This window comes from Ovis canadensis, chromosome X (genome assembly GCF_042477335.2).
Source record: "Ovis canadensis isolate MfBH-ARS-UI-01 breed Bighorn chromosome X, ARS-UI_OviCan_v2, whole genome shotgun sequence".
NCBI lineage: Eukaryota > Metazoa > Chordata > Mammalia > Artiodactyla > Bovidae > Ovis > Ovis canadensis.
Genome location: NC_091727.1, coordinates 85,693,004 through 85,714,477, shown reverse-complemented (window position 1 = coordinate 85,714,477; position 21,474 = coordinate 85,693,004).

Here is a 21,474-nt window from a genome sequence, read left to right as displayed (position 1 = left end):
CAGTCAGCTCCCAGTCTTGTTTTTGTTGACTGTATAGAGCTTCTCCATCTTTGGCTGCAAAGAATATAAGCAATCTGATTTTGGTGTTGACCATTTGGTGATGTCCATGTGTAGAGTATTCTCGTGTTGTTAATGAGGGCGTTTGCTATGACCAGTGCATTTTCTTGGCAAAACTCTATTAGTCTTTGCCCTGCTTCATTCCGCATTCCAAGGCCAAATTTGCCTGTTACTCCAGGTGTTTCTTGACTTCCTACTTTTACATTACAGACCCCTATAATGAAAAGGACATCTTTTCTGGGTGTTAGTTCTAAAAGGTCTTGTAGGTCTTCATAAAAGCGTTCAATTTCAGCTTCTTCAGCGTTCCTGGTTGGGGCATAGACTTGGATAACTGTGATATTGAATGGTTTGCCTTGGAAACGAACAGAGATCATTCTGTCGTTTTTGAGATTGCATCCAAGTACTGCATTTCGGACTCTTTTGTTGACCGTGATGGCTACTCCATTTCTTCTGAGGGATTCCTGCCCACAGTAGTAGATATAATGGTCATCTGAGTTAAATTCACCCGTTCCAGTCCATTTTTGTTCGCTGATTCCTAGAATGTCGACGTTCACTCTTGCCATCTCTTGTTTGACCACTTCCAATTTGCCTTGATTCATGGACCTGACATTCCATGTTCCTATGCAATATTGCTCTTTACAGCATCAGACCTTGCTTCTATCACCAGTCACATCCACAGCTGGGTATTGTTTTTGCTTTGGCTCCATCCCTTCATTCTTTCTGGAGTTATTTCTCCTCTGATCTCCAGTAGCATATTGGGCACCTACTGACCTGGAGATTTCCTGTTTCAGTATCCTATCATTTTGCCTTTTCATACTGTTCATGGGGTTCTCAAGGCAAGAATACTGAAGTGGTTTGCCATTCCCTTCTCCAGTGGACCACATTCTGTCAGACCTCTCCACCATGACTTGCCCGTCTTGGGTTGCCCCGCGGGCATGGCTTGGTTTCATTGAGTTAGATAAGGCTATGTTCCTAGTGTGATTAGATTGACTAGTTTTCTGTGAGTATGGTTTCAGTGTGTCTGCCCTCTGATGCTCTCTTGCAACACCTACCATCTTACTTGGGTTTCTCTTACCTTGGTGTGGGGTATCTCTTCATGGCTGCTCCAGCAAAGCGCAGCTGCTGCTCCTTACCTTGGATGAGGGGTATCTCCTTACCGCTGCCTCACGGGCTGCGTCCCGGCGCACTGAGCGTGTGCGGCTGTGACTCATGTATTTAAATAGCTTGCAAACAAACTTTGTTGCCCCATATCTAGAAAGGGCTATATGAAAACACACATACACACATACTGTATGGTTCAGTTCAGTTCAGATCAGTTCAGTCGCTCAGTCTTGTCCAACTCTTTGTGACCCCATGGACTGCAGCATGCCAGGCCTCCCTGTCCATCATCAACTCCCAGAGTTTACTCAAACTCATGTCCATTGAGTCGGTGATGCCATCCAACTATCTTATCCTCTGTCATTCCCTTCTCCTCCCACCTTCAATCTTTCCCAGCATCAGGGTCTTTTCGAATGAGTCAGTTCTTCATATCAGGTGGGCTAAGCATTGGAGTTTCAGTTTCAGCATCAGTCCTTTCAATGAAAATTCAGGACTGATTTCCTTTAGGATGGACTGGTTGGATCTCCTTGCAGTCCAAGAGACTCTCCAGAGTCTTCTCCAACACCACAGTTCAATAGCATCAATTCTTCAGTGCTCAGCTTTCTTTATAGTCCAAATGCCACATCCAAATACACAACTACTGGAAAAACCATTGCTTTGACTAAATGGACGTTTGTTTGCAAAGTAATGTCTCTCTTTTTTTAATATGCTGTCTAAGTTGGTCATAACTTTTCTTCCAAGGAGCAAACGTCTTTTAATTTCATGGCTGCAGTCACCATCTGCAGTGATTTTGGAGCCCAGAAAATAAAGTCTGTCACTGTTTCTCCATCTATTTGCCATGAAGTGATGGGACCAGATGCCATGATCTTAGTTTTCTGAGTGTTGAGTTTTAAGCCAACTTTTTCACTCTCCTCTTTCACTTTCATTAAGAGACTCTTTAGTTCTTCTTTGCTTTCTGCCATAAAGATGGTGTCATCTGCATATCTGAGGTTATTGATATTTCTCCCGGCAATCTTGATTCCAGCTTGTTCTTCATCCAGTCCAGTGTTTTTCATGATGTACTTTACTTATAAGTTAAATAAGCAGGGTGACAATATACAGCCTTGATGTACTCCTTTCCCTATTTGGAACCAGTCTGTTGTTCAATGTCCAGTTCTAACTGTTGCTTCCTGACCTGCATACAGATTTCTCAAGTCAGGTGGTCTGGTATTCCCATCTCTTGAAGAACTTTCCACAGTTTGTGGTTATGCACACAGTCAAAGCCTTTGGCACAGTCAATAAAGCAGAAGTAAATGTTTTCCTGGAACTCTCTGCTTTTTTGATGATCCATTGGATGTTGGCAATTTGATCTCTGGTTCCTCTGCCTTTTCTAAATCCATCTTGAACATCTGCAAGTTCATGGTTCATGTATTGTTGATACCTGGCTTGGAGAATTTTGAGCATTACTTAAAATAGCATGTGAGGTGAGTGCAATTGTGTGGTAGTTTGAGCATTCTTTGGCGTTGCCTTTCTTTGGGATTGGGATGGAAACTGACCTTTTCCAGTCCTGTGGCCACTGCTGAGTTTTCCAAATTTGCTGGCATATTGAGTATAGCACTTTTGCAGCATCATCTTTTAGGATTTGAAATAGCTCAACTGGAATTCCATCACCTCCACTAGCTTTGTTTGTAGTGATGTTTCCTAAGGCCCACTTGACTTCACATTCCTGAATGTCTGGCTCTAGGTGAATGATCACACCATTGTAATTATCTGGGTCATGAAGATCTTTTTTGTATAGTTCTTCTGTGTATTCTTGCCACTTCTTCTTAATATCTTCTGCTTCTGTTAGGTGCATACCATTTGTCCTTTTTTGAGCCCATCTTTGCATGAAATGTTCCCTTGGTATCTCTAATTTTCTTGAAGAGAGCTCTCATCTTTCCCATTCTATTGTTTTCTTCTATTTCTTTGCACTGATCACTGAGGAAGGCTTTCTTATCTCTTCTTGCTATTCTTTGGAACTCTACATTCAAATGGTTATATTTTTCCTTTTCTCCTTTGCCTTTCACTTCTCTTCTTTTCACAGCTATTTTTAAGGCCTTCTTAGACAACCATTTTGCCTTTTTGCATTTCTTTTTCTTTTGGGTGGTCTTGATCCCTGCCTCCTGTACAATGTCACAGACCTCTGTCCATAGTTCTGCAGGCACTGTGTCAGATCTAACCCCTTGTATCTATTTCTCACTTTCCCTGTATAATCCTAAGGGATTTAGTAGAAATTTCAAAATTATAATGATTTTTTTAATCCAAATCAAATTTCTATGTATGCATGAAACTGTTCCTAATGGGTCTCTTCTGTCCTATGCTTTGTGCCCTTATCTATTTACGTCAAAGGTATGTAGTCTTGATGTCTAGCATCTTTGTACATTTTTATTCTTCAAAGTTATTGTAGATATTTCTGACTTGTTGATATTGATGGGAATTCTGTAATTAACTTGTGAAGTTATATAGAAAACCAAACCCAAACAAAAATATAGTGAGTTTTGATCAGAGTTAATTTGTAGATTAGTTGGGGAGATCTGATAAAACTATGAAAATTCCTGCCCAGGAATATGATGTATCTTTCTATTTATTTAGATATTTTTATATTAATCAATAAAGACATTATTTTCTTTGTAATAATTATGCACATTTTGTTAAATTAGCTCCTAACACTGTATCATTTCTTTTACTGTATATATGAAGAATCATGTGTTATTTAAGAACACAAAAAAGTGATTTGAGTAATTATAGAGATTTGGCTTTTTTTGATGGAACTATATAACACCATAAATACATATAATGCAATTTTAATAAATTTCAATTAGGTTATTAAATATTTTTGAATTTAACATTAATATTCATTATAATCCAGTTAGAAATATTGTCTGATTTTCTGTGTTTAAACTTTTTCCAAAGGTTTATTCTTTGATTCAGAAATGGTTTACAGGGATGTTATTTAATTTCCAAATATTTGGGGGTTTTCCATGGATTTATCTGTTTATTATTGATTTCTAATTTAATTCTGTTTTCATCAGAGAACATAGTCTGTATGCCTTTAATGATTTAAATTCATTGTAACTGGTCTCATGGGCCAGTACATTTTGAATCATCATGACAGTTGGAATGTTCAGCCTGTGTTCTACAGTTGCTTAGTGCAGGACTCTGTCATCAAATGAGGCCAAGTCTGTTGGCAGGATAGTAAGTCTCCCAGATCCTTACTTCTTTTCTCTTTATTTGGTCCATTAATTACTGATAGAGGAGTGTTTGAACTCACCAGATGTAATCGTGGGTTTGTTTATTCCTCCTTTTAGTTCTTACTTCATTTTCAAACTTTGTAATTAGGAGTATACCTGTTTAGGATTGTTTTACCTTCTTAACTGACTCCTTTATCATAATGAAATGTCCCTCTTTTTCTCTAAGACTATTCCTTACCTAGAGTCTTTAATATTAATTAACCACTTAAGCTTTATGTCATTAGGGTTACATAGTATATATATTTCTGTTATTTTACTTATAAGCTGTGACTTTATAATTCAAGTGAGTATCCTGTAGACAAGGTAGTTTGGTCTTACTTTTGTTCCCAGTTTTGACACTCCTAGGCTTTGTATTTGTGCCTTTAGTCCACTGACAGTTAACATAATGATTAATACAGAGAGGTTTAAGTCTACCATCTTTCTATATGTTTTCTGTTTGTCCCATTTGATCTTTGTTTTCGTTGCCTTCTTTTTCTGCTTCTGGATGAAATGAGTAATTAATATTCCATTTTATCTCTTTTGACTTATAATCTATATCTCATGTGTGCTTTATTTGTTGCTCTAGGCAGTTTATAGTATACATCTTCAATTTATTACTATCTGATGTGAATTAATATTGTGCCACTTCATGTATAATGTAAGAACCTCATAACAGTAGATTTTTGCTTTCCACCCTCCAGTCTTTTATATTATTATTGTAATAGATTTGATATCAATATGTATTACAAACCTTATATTTCCTTGCTTTTATTTCAGTTATCTTTTAAAGAAATTGAAGATGCAAATATTATATTTACTCATGTACATATTATTTCCAGTTATTTTCATTTCTTTATGTAGATATAACTTTCCATCTGGCATCCTTTTCCTTCTATTTGAAGTCCTTCCTTTAACATTTCTGATAGTGCTAGTATGCTGGCCTTGACTTCTTCCAGTTTTTGTTCATCTGCAGGTTCTTTATTTTACCTTCAATTTCTTTGAAGGGCTCATCCTTAGTGGATATAGAATTCTAAGTTGATTTGTTTGCCCCTAGAACTTTGAAGATGTTTCATTTTCTCTTGGCTTGGGTTATTCTGATAAGTCAGACAGAGGACATTCTTCCCCACTCTATTAAATGTGTCTTTTATTTCTTTTTGCTTTTAAGATTTTCTCTTTGCAATTGCTTTTCAGCAGTTTGTTTATGATGTGCCTTGGTAAGCTTTTCATGGTGTTTAGTTCTTGGATTCATTGAGCTTCAGGAATATACGAATTTATGTTTTTCATCCAGTATGGGAACAATTGGCCATTATCCAAATATTACTTTTCCTCTCCCTTCTAGGAATCTAGTTACCTATATTTTAGATTGCCTGATGTTATCCCATCTGAAAGCTCTGTTCACTTTTTCAGTCTTTTCCTAGCACTCTGCTAGATGTGAGGGATGTAAGTTATGCTTCATCATCTCCCTAGCAGCACAGGTCGGTGTGTTCTCAGCTTGTTCTCAGTATCTGCCTAGGGTTTGACACCTGAGCTTTCTCTTATTTTCTTGAGAGCATTTACAAGATGTTTGCTATATTTTAACAGTGCCTTCTTGTTTAATGCACATGTATTTTAATGTCATTGAATTCTATCTTGAGGTTTCAACCTTGAGATGATGTGTGAGTCTAATTATACAATTCAAAGCAGAGACTTCTGGTGTTGTCAAGGTCATTCTTCTATGCCAAGGATATCAGTGATATTCTGTGATATCAATGATAAGTGCAGGCTTTTGTCTATTGTGGCATGATATATTTGCTAGGCATGAAGTTTTCAATCCACATCTGTCTTTGTTTCGTGAAATCAGTGGAATTTAAAGGAATCTAAGGGTTCAGAATTAAACCAACAAGTACCTGACTTTGGGATTAAGTTGTGTAACTTCACAGTGTTTTTGCAACTTTTTCCAAATGCATTCATATGTAGTATTATTGTGACAAACATTCATTGGGGATCACACAATAAAGCAAGTCTTTAGCATCTACAGATGCTTAATGAGATTCTCTTTAAAAGAAGTAGGCATTCCTCAAGGGAAATTGAGAATTTTGATTAATCTTATTGCTTTATGTGATTCATCATAGATTGGTTTCTTAGTAAAATGTGACTCCACTTTGATTTCAGGATTCTTTCTTATATCACTGAAAAATGGATGAAGATGATGGAAGAAAAAGGAGGCGGTATGAATTCCTAATTGACTGATATTTTCCTCAAAGACCTCTCCCCTGTCCTCCCTTCCTATTTCACATCCTGCAAAATTCTCCTTCCTCTGGGAAACTTGACTAACTCAGAGAAATTTGACCTGTCTGGTGGGTACTTCATATCCCTCACCCTAATTGTATTATAATACTTTGTAGGCTTCCTATGGGCTTCCCAGGTGGTGCTGGTGGTAAAGAACCTGTCTGCTAATGCAGGAGACTAAGAGACTCAGGTTCGATCCCTGGGTTGGGAAGATCCCTTGGAGGAGGAAACGGCAACACACTCCAGTATTCTTGCCTAGAGAATCCCATGGACAGAGGAGCCTGACAGGTTACAGTCCACAGGGCTGCAAAGAGTCAGACACAACTGAAGTGACTTAGCATGCATGTACCCTTATGAATAACCTTCTTTGTCTTTTATCAATTAGATATAGAGATTTGTCTGAAGATGAGAAAAAGATGCACATCAATTCTGTCCTCAGAGGACTACATGATTTCCTGCAGAGGAAAGGCTCTCCTGTGAAGAAAAACAGAGTGGAAAAATCACAGAGTATTTCTGCTCTTTCACAAAAGACAGGTTTCAGCTGATCTTAGCTATATTGAAAAGTAGCTGTGGGTGGGACAGCTGGAACTCTCCCTTTACCTCAAACATCATTGTGTGGGATTAATGACTAGATGGGGCTTCCCTGGTAAAGAATCTGCCTGCTAATGCTGGAGATGTAGGTTCAATCCCTGGGTTGGGAAGATCCCCTGGAGGAGGAAATGGTAACCCACTCCAGCCTGGGAAATCCCATGGACAGAGGAGCCTGGCAGGCTATAGTGCATGGTGTCACAAAGAGTTGGACACGACTGAGTGACTAAATAGTAACAGCAGCAGCAGCAGCAATGATGAGATGATCTCCTGAAGCAACTTCTATTATGTGGATATTTAGTTTCTCTCTATTTATAATTTTCTTATGTTCGATGCTAAAAGCATTATTGAGGTTCATGCAAAAGTGGAATAAGGAAATGAGAATTAGTAGAAGTATTCTGGGCAACAGTAGTGCAAATTTCTGTATCTTAGGCACTTGAAGGCATATGTAAATGTTGCTAAGGGAAACAGGGCCCCAAGGGTGTCAAATAGTACCTGTAATATTTAAGTATATTTAACTCAAAACGTCTTAGCAGGTTACGCTCATAAGCACGTAATCATGCTGTAGAAGATCACTCTTACCTTAAAAATATTTTTTCTTGGCCCCATGATACCTTCAGCTGTGGCCCTATTTTTGTGTCCCCTTCACAACAAAACTTCTCGAAATGATTGTATTGACCCTGTGTTCACTTCCTCATGCCCCATCCTTTCTCAACCCACTTCACTGAGCCTGGAGCTCCCCCCACTCCAGAACAACTACTTCTGTCAGGAATAGCAGTGGCCTCCACATTGCTGAGGTCTTTGGTCCCTTAACTATCCTTATCTTTCATAATATTTCAAAAACATTGCACAGGTGACCACTCCCTCCTTCTTGAAGCATTTTTCTCTCAGCTTCCAGGATACCTGGGTAACTGGATTCTTGTTTCTCTCCTAACTCATTGGCCATTCCTTCTCTCTCTCTTTTTCCCATCCCCTCTTTCCCTTTTCAACTTTGAATCATGGATGTGCCCTAGGGTTCAGTCCTAGGACCTTTTGTTTTCTCTGTCTACAGTCATTCCCCACGTAATCTCATCCAGTCCCTTAATTTGAAGGGCTACTTGGATGTCAGTGCCTCCCATTTTAAAAATCTATCTGCAGCCCGAACCTTCTCCCTTACCTCTATGCTTGAGAATCATACTCATTATCAAATCAGCAAGAGAGTTTCCTCTGTGACTTCTTTGCTTGGTTGTCTAACAGGAAAGGTAACATCACCATTCAGGACCTCTCTATTCCTCTCACACTCCCAGCCTTGATTTTCCCAGTTTCAGTAAAAGTACCACCATTCTTCTAGCAGCTCAAAATAAACTCCAGTTGTCATTCTTGTGTCCTCCACCAATCCATCAGCAAATCCTTTTAGTTTTGCTTCTAAAGTATATCTCAAATCCATTCACTCTGCCACTTCCATAGCCTTGGTGGACCAACCTAATCCAGGCCACCACCATCTATTCCATTTGAACACACTTTCCAGCGAGGCTCCCTTGCTTCACTTTGCTCCCTCAGCTCGGTTCAGTTCAGTTGCTCAGTCGTGTCCGACTCTTTGCTACCCCATGGATCGCAGCACGCCAGGCCTCCCTGTCCATCACCAACTCCCAGAATTCACACAAACTCATGTCCATTGAGTCAGTGATGCCATCCAGCCATCTCATCCTCTGTCGTCCCCTTCTCCTCCTGCCCCCAATCCCTCGCAGCATCAGACTCTTTTCCAATGAGTCAACTCTTCGTATGAGGTGGTCATAGTACTGGAGTTTCAGCTTTAGCATCATTCCTTCCAAAGAAATCCCAGGGCCGATCTCCTTCAGAATGGACTGGTTGGATCTCCTTGCAATCCAAGGGACTTTCAAGAGTCTTCTCCAACACCACAGTTCAAAAGCATCAATTCTTCTGCACTCAGCCTTCTTCACAGTCCAACACTTACATCCATACATGACCACTGGGAAAACCATAGCCTTGACTAGACGGACCTTAGTTGGCAAAGTAATGTCTCTGCTTTTGAACATGCTCTCTAGGTTGGTCATAACTTTTCTTCCAAGGAGTAAGCGTCTTTTAATTTCATGGCTGCAGTCACCATCTGCAGTGATTTTGGAGCCCAAAAAAATAGTCTGCCACTGTTTCCACTATTTCCCCATCTATTTCCCATGAAGTGATGGGACCGGATGCAATGATCTTCATTTTCTGAATGTTGAGCTTTAAGCCAACTTTTTCACTCTCCACTTTCACTTTCATCAAGAGACTTTTTAGTTCCTCTTTACTTTCTGCCATAAGGGTGGTGTCATCTGCATATGTGAGGTTATTGATATTTCTCCTGGCAATCTTGATTCTAGCTTGTGCTTCTTCCAGTCCAGCGTTTCTCCAGATGTGCTTTAGTTTGACCTATTTTTCATAAACAGCCATAGTGATCTTTAAAAAATATATATCAAGGGACTTCCCTGGTGGTTCAGTGGTTGGGATCCAATGCTCTCGATGCAGGGGCCCCTGCTCAGGGAACTCGTTCATGTTTGCCTTAACGAAATATAGGAAAATATATTTTCTAATACAAGTATTAGAAAAAAAAACATATGTCACTCTTCTGCTTGAAAGCACATGCTGTTCCACTCAAAACAATGATGGCTCCCTCATGTACACTACATAATCTGGTTCTGCCTGTCTCTCAGACTTCATTTCCCACTGCTCTATCCCTTGGTCACCCTACAGTAGTCCCTTTGACCTCCTGTTATTTAAATTGGCCAAAATCTTTCCTGTCTCCCTTTGTACTTACTGCTTCTTTTGCCTGAGATGCTCTCCTTGCTCCCGGATTTTCACATGGCTCTCTTTCTGCCATTTTTCACTTTCTCAGCAAGGCTTTCCCCATACACCCAGTTGAAATTATTGTACTTCAAGGTATATGCAACCACCAATTCCCTGGTCTATGTGTTGGCTATCTGTCTACCTTCCCCACCAGTCTGTAAGATTCAAAAGAATGGTCATTTTATTTGTCTTGTTCGTGCTCTATCATTAGCCTCTAAAACAGAGTAGGATATGTAGTAGGAGCCCAGTACGTGGTAGTTAATCAAATGAATAAATGAGGTTCAGCTTAACAAGAGTTGCCAAGTTCCTATTGTGAGTTAAGTACTATGTGGGACACTGGGGTTTTAGTGAAGAATTGTATATGGTGCCTACCCTAGAAACAAAACAAGAACAAGTTCATGGGTAATATAGTAATGTAGAAAAGCCCTTTATGTTTGTTTTATAAAATACATAGGTTTTATTTTCTGGAAATATATGGACTGTCTTTTGTCTTTTATATTTCTTTGTAGGGAGTATAGGAGATGAAAGTCACTAGATGGGCCTGAAAGTCAGTGGGGGAATGACCTCAGAAATCAGCCATGGGAGAGGGGCATGGTTTGTTTTCTGAGTTGGAGAAGTTGTGACCAGAATTCAGTTTCCAGGCTGGGACAGGGGTCAGGAACACTGATTGTGAGGCAGTTGTGCAACCGGCATGGTTTATGTGTTATATTATTCTTCCTTCCCACGTAGTTACACACCCTCTTCTCATGCCCTCTTAAGTGAGGGTTCAGGAGCTCTTCTGCTCATGCCTGGGCCCCTTCGTATCTACTCATAGAAAAGGATCTGAGACTCCTGCCCACCAAGAGAGCAAGTGCTGCTGTTATATTTGTCTTTGTCAAAGGATGTAACATTATGAATAGGCATTACAGTTTTATGGGTCTCCTCACCATTTTTGTGAGGAGAAGAAACAAACATTTATGGACATACATTCAAATAACTGGAGATTGGAGGGCTGTGTTAGTGAGGTCCCCGGGTTAGTGAAGTCAGTGGAACAGGTGGGATTGGGGGAGGTGAAGTGGGGTGGATGTTGATAGCAGACACTCTGAGTTAGTTCAGGAGCTGAAACTGTTCATTGGGAAAACCAGAAAACCTTGAAACATGGAGAAGGGGGTAGGGGAGACAGAAGAATATCTGCAGCTTTGGAGAATTACAAGATACAGCTTAAGTATTGTCTAGTTGAGGGCCTTTGCTAAAAACTTAATTTGATGGAACAGTCATGGAATTCTGTATTTTAGCCAGGGACTGAGGACATTTTCGCCAGCTTCCCTGGTGGCTCAGAGGTTAAAGCATCTGCCTGGAATGCAGTGTCTTAATACACCTGGAGCATTCAATAGCCTGTACCTTATCTGGTATATTGTGAATATTGGGTTTGGGTAGAATTCAGAAGACTTACAGAAGTCAAGAAAGGGAAAGAACTGGGAATTGAAAATCATAACGTTGTTAGAAAGATCATCCTGCGTACAGTAGAAATTGAGATGGATGATCTTCAAGGTCTTTTTCAATTCCAAACACTTCTTTGTTGATGATAGCTTATAAGCAATTAGTTAGTCTACCTCAGATTCTTCATTAGCACTCAGCATTTTCTCATGAGAGTCTTTTCTATAAAATTAATTATAACTTTGAAAAATCTAATACCCATAAGCTAATCATTTTAATGTGACCATTTTTTATCCTTTCTTCCTTATAAAAATGTCTATAGAAACACTGAATTGGACCCCATCATTTCAGAACTACGAGGATTTTATCCAGAAGACACTACAAGTAAGAGGGAGTTTGTTCTCTGATTGCTTTATATGTAGAATGCATGTAGTAAAAGATACAGAATACTGTTTTTTGAAGTGTGACTAGGGGACTCTACCTACAGAATTACCTAGGGAACTTGGTAAAAACACAGATTCCTGAGACCCACCTTAAAATATTTGAATTGGAATCTCTATCTTAGTAGGGCCAGGAGCCTTCATGTCTAGCAGGCTGCCTGGATGTTTCTTATGCCAACTGAACCCACTGATCTCCAGTGACAACAAAAATGAACAAGTGTTTGCATAGTTTAGTGGCAAGTTAATTAATTATCTGGAAGATTCATTCAACACAGGTTGTTAGATTCTACAGATTAAGCCTTTTCATTCCTTACTTTTTTTTTTTCCTCAAGGACATGAGATGTTTATGGTTTCTACTTCCAAAGGAACTGGTAGGTTTTACTGAGTTCAAAGGCCACAGACTAAAGCCCGAATGACCATGATCCTTTGAGTCAGATGGAGAAGGATATGAACTGTGCCTTTATTACTTACTTGTTATGCATCCTTGAGAGAATTGCCATCTCTCAGCTCTGACTTCTTTCTCTGTACAATATCTTAAAGTGAACATGTGTAAAATGTCCAGTGCACTTTCCCACTCTTCTCTGTCTCATTTCATTTCTCTTATCTTCCATTCCTTTGTCTCCTTGTGTTGCATCTGAGTCATTTCTTCAGCTTTGTCTTCCACTTCAAAAATGATCTTTCCACCTATGCTCTAACTTGCTATTTGACCTACATATTGAGTTTTTATTTTGATGATATCATTTCTTTTGATTAATTTTCATATCTGCCTAGTCAGTTAGGAGTCTCCTCTTCCTTCATTATATTTTCAATACCCTTTTAAGATTTATTTAAGCATAGGAAGCATGTTTTTGTGTATATATATTTTTTTATTAATTTTTATTGCAGTATAGTTGCTTTTAAGCATACTTATTGTACTTATTTTATATTCTGTCTCTGATATTTCTTGTATGTGCAGTTTTAAATCTCATTCTGCATTTTATTCTTTACACTGCCTCTTGTTCATGTTTCATGTTTTTCCCGCATTTGTTAATCATTTATGACAAACTTATGTTATTTGGAAATTTATCTACATTCTTTGAGCCCTGGTTTTAAAATCATTCTCAAGAGGTGATTTCAATTTATTTTTCCTAGATATTTGGAGTCAGGACCATTTGAAAGTAAATAATAGACTTGGAGTGTTGAGGGCTACACAGGTAGTTAGTGTGAGTGTGGGCTTCTGTTTGCAATTCCCAGAGGAGACCAGTTCTTCTTTTCCTTTTCTAGCCAGAGCTGAGGCTGAGGCAAGATAGGCAGATTATGAGTTCCCTGGCACTCTTTGTTGGATAAGATCTTTCTATTTTGTCTGCTGAGAGTGTTCCTTTCCTGGCTTGATACGGGAGTCTTTGATTTCAACCCCCCACTTTGTGTGGGTCCAAGCTTTGTTTTCTGTCCCCCTGACTCTGTGCCATCAATGTAGCATAGATGCTCCCAAGCATGTGCTTCCCATGCTCGGAAGCATATGCAAGCTTCAATATCCTTTGACTTCCCATGTTCTAGTCATTTCTGTATCAGATTTTTTCCCGTACTTTACCATAAGCTTCTCCCTGTTTTATAAATTTCATCCATCATTTTAGGTGTTCTTTACCAGGAGGCATTTGTCTGGATATCTGTCCCATTATATAGCAGGAAAGTGAAGGCAATAGCCATATTTATAAGTAGATGACTAAACTAACTACAAATGAAAATGCCCTCTAAAATATTCTTACTGTTTTTGGAATTAATTTTGAATTAAGTGTGAAATAACCAACACATGGAAATGAATCTTCCTAGCTTGTGTTGGAGAATTTTGTGTTAATTGGGTGTACACTGAAATGTGTTTGTCTAAGTGAAACATCATTTGATAAACATCTCATGCTTAAGGTTAAGTAGATTCTGTGTAGGAGGCAGGATAATGGAATTTTAATTAATTCTGGGCTTCCTTTATTGATATTTAAGGACCACAATACATTTTCAGTGTGTGATTATAATTATTTATGCATTTAGAAATAAAGTTATCATTTTATTACTGTTCCACTATTTAATTAGATTATTATTCTATTTTCATTAGTCATTGGATGGATTTATGATAATAGTGAGCACAGATGGAATAATAATTTCCGTGGCCCGTCGCATCACTTCACTTCTTGGCCATTTACCTGTAAGTTCTCTCAGTTTTTGGGAAAGGATCATTCGCCTTGTTGTATAGGGGTTCATTATTTGTTTTTAGCAGCATACAACTCATCAGAGAAGACAGTGTTAATGTTGTCAAAATGTGCACCTGGTTTATTTTCCTCTCCATTGGTTTCAGTTTTAAAGCTATAAGAAACAAACTGTGACATAAGGTAATGAAACACTGGGTGTGCACTGGTGTGTGGTTTGTAAACTGCCCTTGAAGGTGATGGTCCCCAAGGTGACTGCTTTGCCAGGCAGCCCTCAACCAGATGGATGTGTCTGATTTTGTACATTTGAGTCTACCACATACTGATTAAACAATGAATGTCATGATTTGGTCATGCTAGCTCATGACATCCATTTCCAGGTCTGATTTGCATTTTGTTTCTTTATGTTGAAGAACAAGACATGACCTAATTTGGGGAAAAAATAAATGATTGCCTAATTTAGCAATGCTGTACATATTGCTGGAGAGACACTCACATGTGTTATAGTCAGAGTATCAGGTGTTCAAAATAGTCAGTTCTTCCTGAGTCTTTGGTGTCACTATATCCCTCTCAGGAGAGCTTTCTACACTCTTCTCAGCACCACTGACTTAGAATATGATTTCCTAATTTTTTTTCTGGATCTTCAGGCTGTACACCCACCACGTATATCACTTAAACATGAAAGGACTGCAAACCATCATATTGCATGCATGACTGTGTGTGAAAAGGAAATGTGTAGCATACATCCACAACAACCACCACTCCCAAATCTGTCACTTGACTGATTGTGTTAATCATATCTGGATTATTGCTTTCATTGGACATTCCTCACTCCACAGAATTGTCTGAAGAACTCGACACACCCTCACCCACAGATCTGTAGCATTCAAGTTTGAACCACACACATTAATAGAATTTTTGTTAAATTATTCTTCAGTTAAGTTCAAAGAGGATTACATGCTTATTCCACTAGTTATACTGTTCCAGTAGGCATGTTCTATGGCCCACTCAGAAACTCAGAGAGCTTTTCTCCTTTTTTTCTCTTTATTTAAAGGTATCTGTATCCATTTTTAAACTCTTCATTCTCTTCCTTTCTTTTAGAAAGCAATTTACATTTCTAAATTCAGCTTATATTTATAAGATACCAAAACAGCTGAATAAAATGCAAATATTAGAGATATTCCTAGAGAAGGAGATGGCAACCCACTCCAGTATTCCTGCCTGGAGAATTCCATGGACAGAGGAGCCTGGTGGGCTGCTGTCCATGGGGTTCCAAAGAGTTGGACATGACTGAAGCAACTTAGCATGCATAGCATTCGAGATATTCATTGCCTTGGACTTTAGAGGAATCTTATCATAGAAGGAGAATGGTCTTATTAAATGTACATTAAAAGAAAGAATATGAATGTAATACATCATTCATTAAAGTTTGTTATAGTGAAGACCAGAAAACTACCTAAATTCTTGTAATATTTAATATTACTTAAAGCAAATTGGCCATTGACTGAGACCAGTGATTTTACCTGAGGATCCTCCTATGAGGATTTTTATACTGTTATCCTTGATTTTTTATGCATTTTGGTTCAGAGCTTTCACTCTTAAGAGACTCTTTCACCATCCAACATTTCAGGTAACAAACACACACGCAAAGAGTCACCCTAAAGTAGAGGTGTCTGGGACATGAGTTCGAACTGCTCATCTTAAACCAGGTACGTGGTAATCTGAGCTTGGTGTACTTAAAGTAAAAGTGAAGTGAAGTCGCTCAGTCGTGTCTGACTTGTAGCGACCCCATGGACTGCAGCCTACCAAGCTCCTCCGTCCATGGGATTTTCCAGGCAAGAGTACTGGAGTGGGTTGCCATTTCCTTCTCCAGGGGATCTTCCCGACCCAGGGATCTAACCTGGGTATCCCTCATTGTAGACAGATGTTTACCACCTGAGCCACCAGGGAAGTAAAGCTATAAGTATTTCTCTGTACATAAATATTAAGTGGAAATGAATTTATATATTCTTTCCAGTGAAAGTCACTCAGTCATGTCCGACTCTTTGTGACCCCATGGACTATACAGTCCATGGAATTTTCTAGGCCAGAATACTAGAGTGGGCAGCCTTCCCCTTCTCCAGGGGATCTTCCCAACCCAGGGATCAAACCCAGACCTCCTGCCTTGCAGGAGGATTCTTTACCAGCTGAGACACAAAGGAAACCCATATTATTTTAACACAGGGTTGAAAAGGACCATACCTGGGACACAGTTTCACACTTGTGTTTAAATCCTAACTCTTAGTTTTTAACAGCTTGTGATTTTTTTACCAAGCTTTGATTTAAAATTTCATTTTATAAATCACCCATCTCATATAAATATGGAGACAAAACCATTTCTGGAGCTCAGCTCCAGGAATCTAAAATTTCATTAAAAATCAAAGGTCCATCTAATCAAAGCTGTGTTTTTTCCAGTAGTCATGTATGGATGTGAGAATTGAACCATAAACAAAGCTAAGTGCTGAGGAATTGATGCTTTTGAAATGTGGTTTTGGAGAAAACACTTTAGAGTCCCTTGGACTGCAAAAGATCAAACCAGTCAATCCTAAAGGAAATCAGTCCTGAGTATTCATTGGAATGACTGATGCTGGAGCTGAAGCTCCAATACTTTGGCCATCTGATGTGAAGAACTGGCACATTGGAAAAGACCCTAATGCTGGGAAAGATTGAAGGCAGGAGGAGAAGGGGTGAAAGAGGATGAGATGATTGGATGGCATCACTGACTGGATAGACATGAGTTTGAGCAATCTCCAGGAGTTGGTGATGGACAGGGAAGCCTGGTGTGTTGCAGTGGTTTTTCCAGTAGTCAGACACAACTGAGCATCTGAACTGAACCTCTGTCTATTGGGCAATTCCAAGCCGATAGGATGGTGAGGTGGAAAGAACTTGGTCTTTGGAGTCAAATAATCTAGAGATTAAAATTTAACTCTCAGTTGCTAACTACATGAGCTTTCATTTCTCATCTGTCAGTAAGGGACAATATTACCCAGAGAGTGACTGGACGTGGGATATTATGCATGGTGTGGTTAGTGAAGGCCTGTGTGATCAGGTGATGTTTAGACAGGTACTAGAACAGGATGAGTATGTGAGTCATGCAGAAAGTGTGTTCCAAACAGAAGCAAATGCAAATGAAAAGACACTAAGGCAGGAGTATACTTGGTGTGAAAAGCTATCATAAAGAGGCCACTGGGACTGGAGTGCTGTGAGCAAGAAGAAAAGTTGTAGGAGGTGATGAGGTCAGAGCAGTAACAGAGGTCACCTGGTTTAGGGCCATTGTAATGACTTTGCCTTTTCCTCAGAGATGGGAGGAAACCATTTGGAGCTGATGCAGGAAATTATCTGAATCTAACTTTTATCACAATCACTCTGGCTCTTGTATTAAGAATAGACTATGAGGGTAGGACAGAAATGACAAGGACCTAACAGAAGCAGAAGAGATTAAGAAGAGGTGTCAAGAATACAGAGAAGAACTTTACAAAAGATACCACTCTAGCACAAGAGACAACTCTACACATGGACATTGCCAGATGGTCAATACTAAAATGGGACTGATTATATTCTTTGCAGCCAAAAATGGAGAAGCCCTATACAATCAGCAAAAATAAGATATGGAGCTGACTGTGGCTCAGATCATTAACTTCTTATTGCAAAATTCAGACTTAAATTGAAGAAAGTAGGGAAAACCACTAGACCATTCAGGTATGACCTAAATCAAATACCTTATGATTGTACAGTGGAAGTGACAAATAAATTTAAGGGACTAGATCTGATAGAGTGCCAGAAGAACTATGGATGGAGGTTCATAACCTTGTACAGGAGCCAGTGATCAAAACCATCCCCAAGAAAAAGAAATGTGAAAAGGCAAAAATGGTTGTCTGAGGAGGCTTATAGCTGAGAAAAGAATAGAAGTGAAAGGCAAAGGAGAAAAGAAAAGATATACCTGTCTGAATGCAGAGTTCCAAAGAATAGCAAGGAGAGATAAGAAAGCCTTCTTAAGTGAACAATGCAACAAAATAGAGGAAAACAATAGAATGGGAAAGACCAGAGATCTCTTCAAGAAAATTAGAGATACCAAGGGAACATTTCATGCAAAGATGGACACAATAAAGAATAGAAATGGTATGGACCTTACAGAAGCAGAAGATTTTAAGAAGAGGTGGCAAGAATACATAGAAGAACTATACAAAAAATGGTCTTAATGACCCAGATAAACATGATGGTGTGATCACTCACCTACAGCCAGACATCCTAGAGTGTAAAGTTAAGTGGGCCTTAGGAAGCATCACTATGAACAAAGCTAGAGGAGATGATGGAATTCCAACTAAGCTATTTCAAATCCTAAAAGATGATGTTGTTAAAGTGCTGCACTCAATATGCCAGTAAATTTGGAAAACTGCAATAGACACAGGACTGGAAAAGGTCAGTTTTCATTCCAATCCCAAAGGAGGGCAATGCCAAAGAATGTTCCAACTACTGTACAATTGTACTCATTTCACATACTAGCAAGGTAATGCTCAAAATCCTCCAAGTTATGCTTCAGCAGTACGTGAACCAAGAACTTCCAGATGTTCAAGCTGGATTTAGAAAAAGCAGAGGAACCATAGATCAAATTGACACCACCTGTTGAATCATAGAAAAAGCAAGGGAATTCCAGAAAAACATCTATTTCTGCTTCATTTACTATGTGGATGAAGCCTTTGACTGTGTGGATCACAACAAACTGTGGAAAATTCTTAAAGAGATGGCAATACCAGACTGCCTTATCTGCTTCTTGAGAAACCTGTATACAGGTCAAGAAGCAACAGTTAGAACTGGACATGGAAAAAAAAAAGATTGGTTTCAAATTGGGAAAGGAATGCATTAAGGCTGTATATTGTTACTCTGCTTGTTTAACTTCTGTGCAGAGTACATCATGCGAAATGACAGGCTGGATGAAGCACAAGCTGGAATAAAGACTGATAGGAGAAATATCAATAACCTCAGATATGCAGATGAAGCCACCCTAGATTAAGCAGAAAGCAAAGAGGAACTAAAGAGCCTCTTGATGAAGGTGAAAGAGGAGAGTGAAAAAACTGGCTTGAAACTCAACATTCAACAAACAAAGATCATGGCCTCTGGTCCCATCACTTCATGGCAAATAGATGGGGAAAATTTGAAAACAGTGACCAATTTCATTTTCTTGAGCTCCAGAATCACTGCAGATGGTGACTGCAGCCATGAAATTAAAAGGTGCTTGCTCCTTGGAAGAAAAGCTATGACAAACTTTTTTTGCTTTGCTAAGTTGCTTCAGTCGTGTCAGACTCTTTGCAACCCCATGGACTGTAGCCCGCCAGGCTCCTCTGACTATGGGATTTCCCTGGCAAGAATACTGGAGTGTTCCAGGGGATCTTCCTAAGCCAGGGACTGAACCCTTGTCTCTTGCATTAGCAGGTGAGTTCTTCACCACTAGTGCCACTTGGGAAACCATGCCCACCCTGTCAGCATATTCAAAAGCAGAGATATCACTTTGCTGACAAAAGTCCATTTAGTCAAAGCTATGGATTTTCCAGTAGTCATGTATGGATATGAGAGTTGGATCATAAAAAAGGCTGAGTACCAAAGAATTGACACTTTCAAACTGTAGTGCTAGAGAAGACTCTTGAGAGTCCCTTGGAAAGCAAGGAGATCAAACCAGTCAATCCTGATATTCATTGGAGGAACTGATGCTGAAGCTGAAGCTCCACTCCTTTGGCCACCTGATTGATGCAAAGAACTGACTCATCGGAAAAGACCCTAATGCCGAAAGATTGAAGGCAAAAGGAGAAGGGGATGACAGAGGATTAGATGGTTGGATGGCATCACCAACTCAATGGACATGAGTTTGAGCAAGCTTCAGGAGACAGTGGAGGACAGAGGACTCATGTGCGGCAACCCATGGGGTTGCCAAGAGTTGGATACAGCTTAATGACTGAGCATGCTCAAGCATGCATTGTCACTGTCACCTTCCTTAAAGAATGTAGTTAATTAATAAGTAACTTATGGCTGCTATTTCCATCCAAGAGAATGTGCATGATAAAAAAAAACAAAACTGCTCACTTTTGACAGGGTGCACAAGGGGTCTCACTTACCTGGGCGCCTCTGGAATTCAGCAGCATGTCTCTTTGTTATGCTGCTGCCCTGCCACCCTCAGGGGGCCACAGGTGGGAGCTGAGGGGAAATACAGCATTACCAAAAACAAACAGCAGAAGTACACCAGCAACTGACACTTGGGGCATACACCCAACAACCTCACAGATCACATGCTTCCTCCCCAAATGATACATAACACCCTGCAGAGCAGAGGAAATCCCTCGATGATTCAGACACGTGTGCAAAGATCCTGTACACTGGGAACAAAACAATGTTATGCATCATGCCCTGCACAGTAGGTAGTTAGCACCTGAAAGCTGGAACCAAATCTCTACTTTGGCTCTTCCCTGCCTTTAAATGGTGTCATCCTGTTTCCTCCTGTTCTGGGCGTTAGTTCAGGATAAGATGGCAGAGAGGAAGGGGAAATTAGGGGAGGGGCTGACAACCTATAAAACAAGATAACAATACAAAAATGCAAAACCCAGACTGAGCACTAATAACACTTGCTATAGGGAGTGGTAGGGTAGATATAAGGGACTTTCTATTGGTAGTAATGTATCTTTTTGTTGGTGTTAAAAGGACTCCGAGATAGGTGACTCTAGGAAGACAAAGCTGAACCTTGGTGGGAGATACTGGATAGCCTCTATCAGCTAGAAAATTAAGGAGTTGTATAGTGTGATGTTGAGAGTGTGTAAGCCAAGGACTATAAAGGAGAAGATCATCCACATATTGGAGGACAGGGATTTCCTTTGCTCTGCAGGGCGTTATGATTGTTTGGAGAGGAAGAATGTGTTCTGTGAAGTTGTTGGATGTATGCCCCAAGTGTCAGTTGCTGGTGTACCCCTGCTGTTTGTTTTTGGTAATGTATTTCCCTCCACCTCCCACCTCTGCCCCCTGAGGGTGACAGGGCAGCAGCATACCAAAGAGACATGCTGCTGAATTCCAGAGGCGCCCAGGTGAGTGAGACCCCATGTGGACCCTATCAACTTTGAATTCTTTTAGGTGACAATGCTATACTTTCTTCTACCAATGAAAGAACTGGTGAGACTTAGTGCTTTGTACCTCTTGTTGGAGTATTATTGTATTATTTATTATTTCAAGGGCTGGAATGATCTCAACTTATTATTTTATACTTTGCATTGTAATTGTGCATGTGTCGTCTTCCCTACTGAACTCTGTGTTCATTGAAATTTAGAATAGTCATGTCAGGTT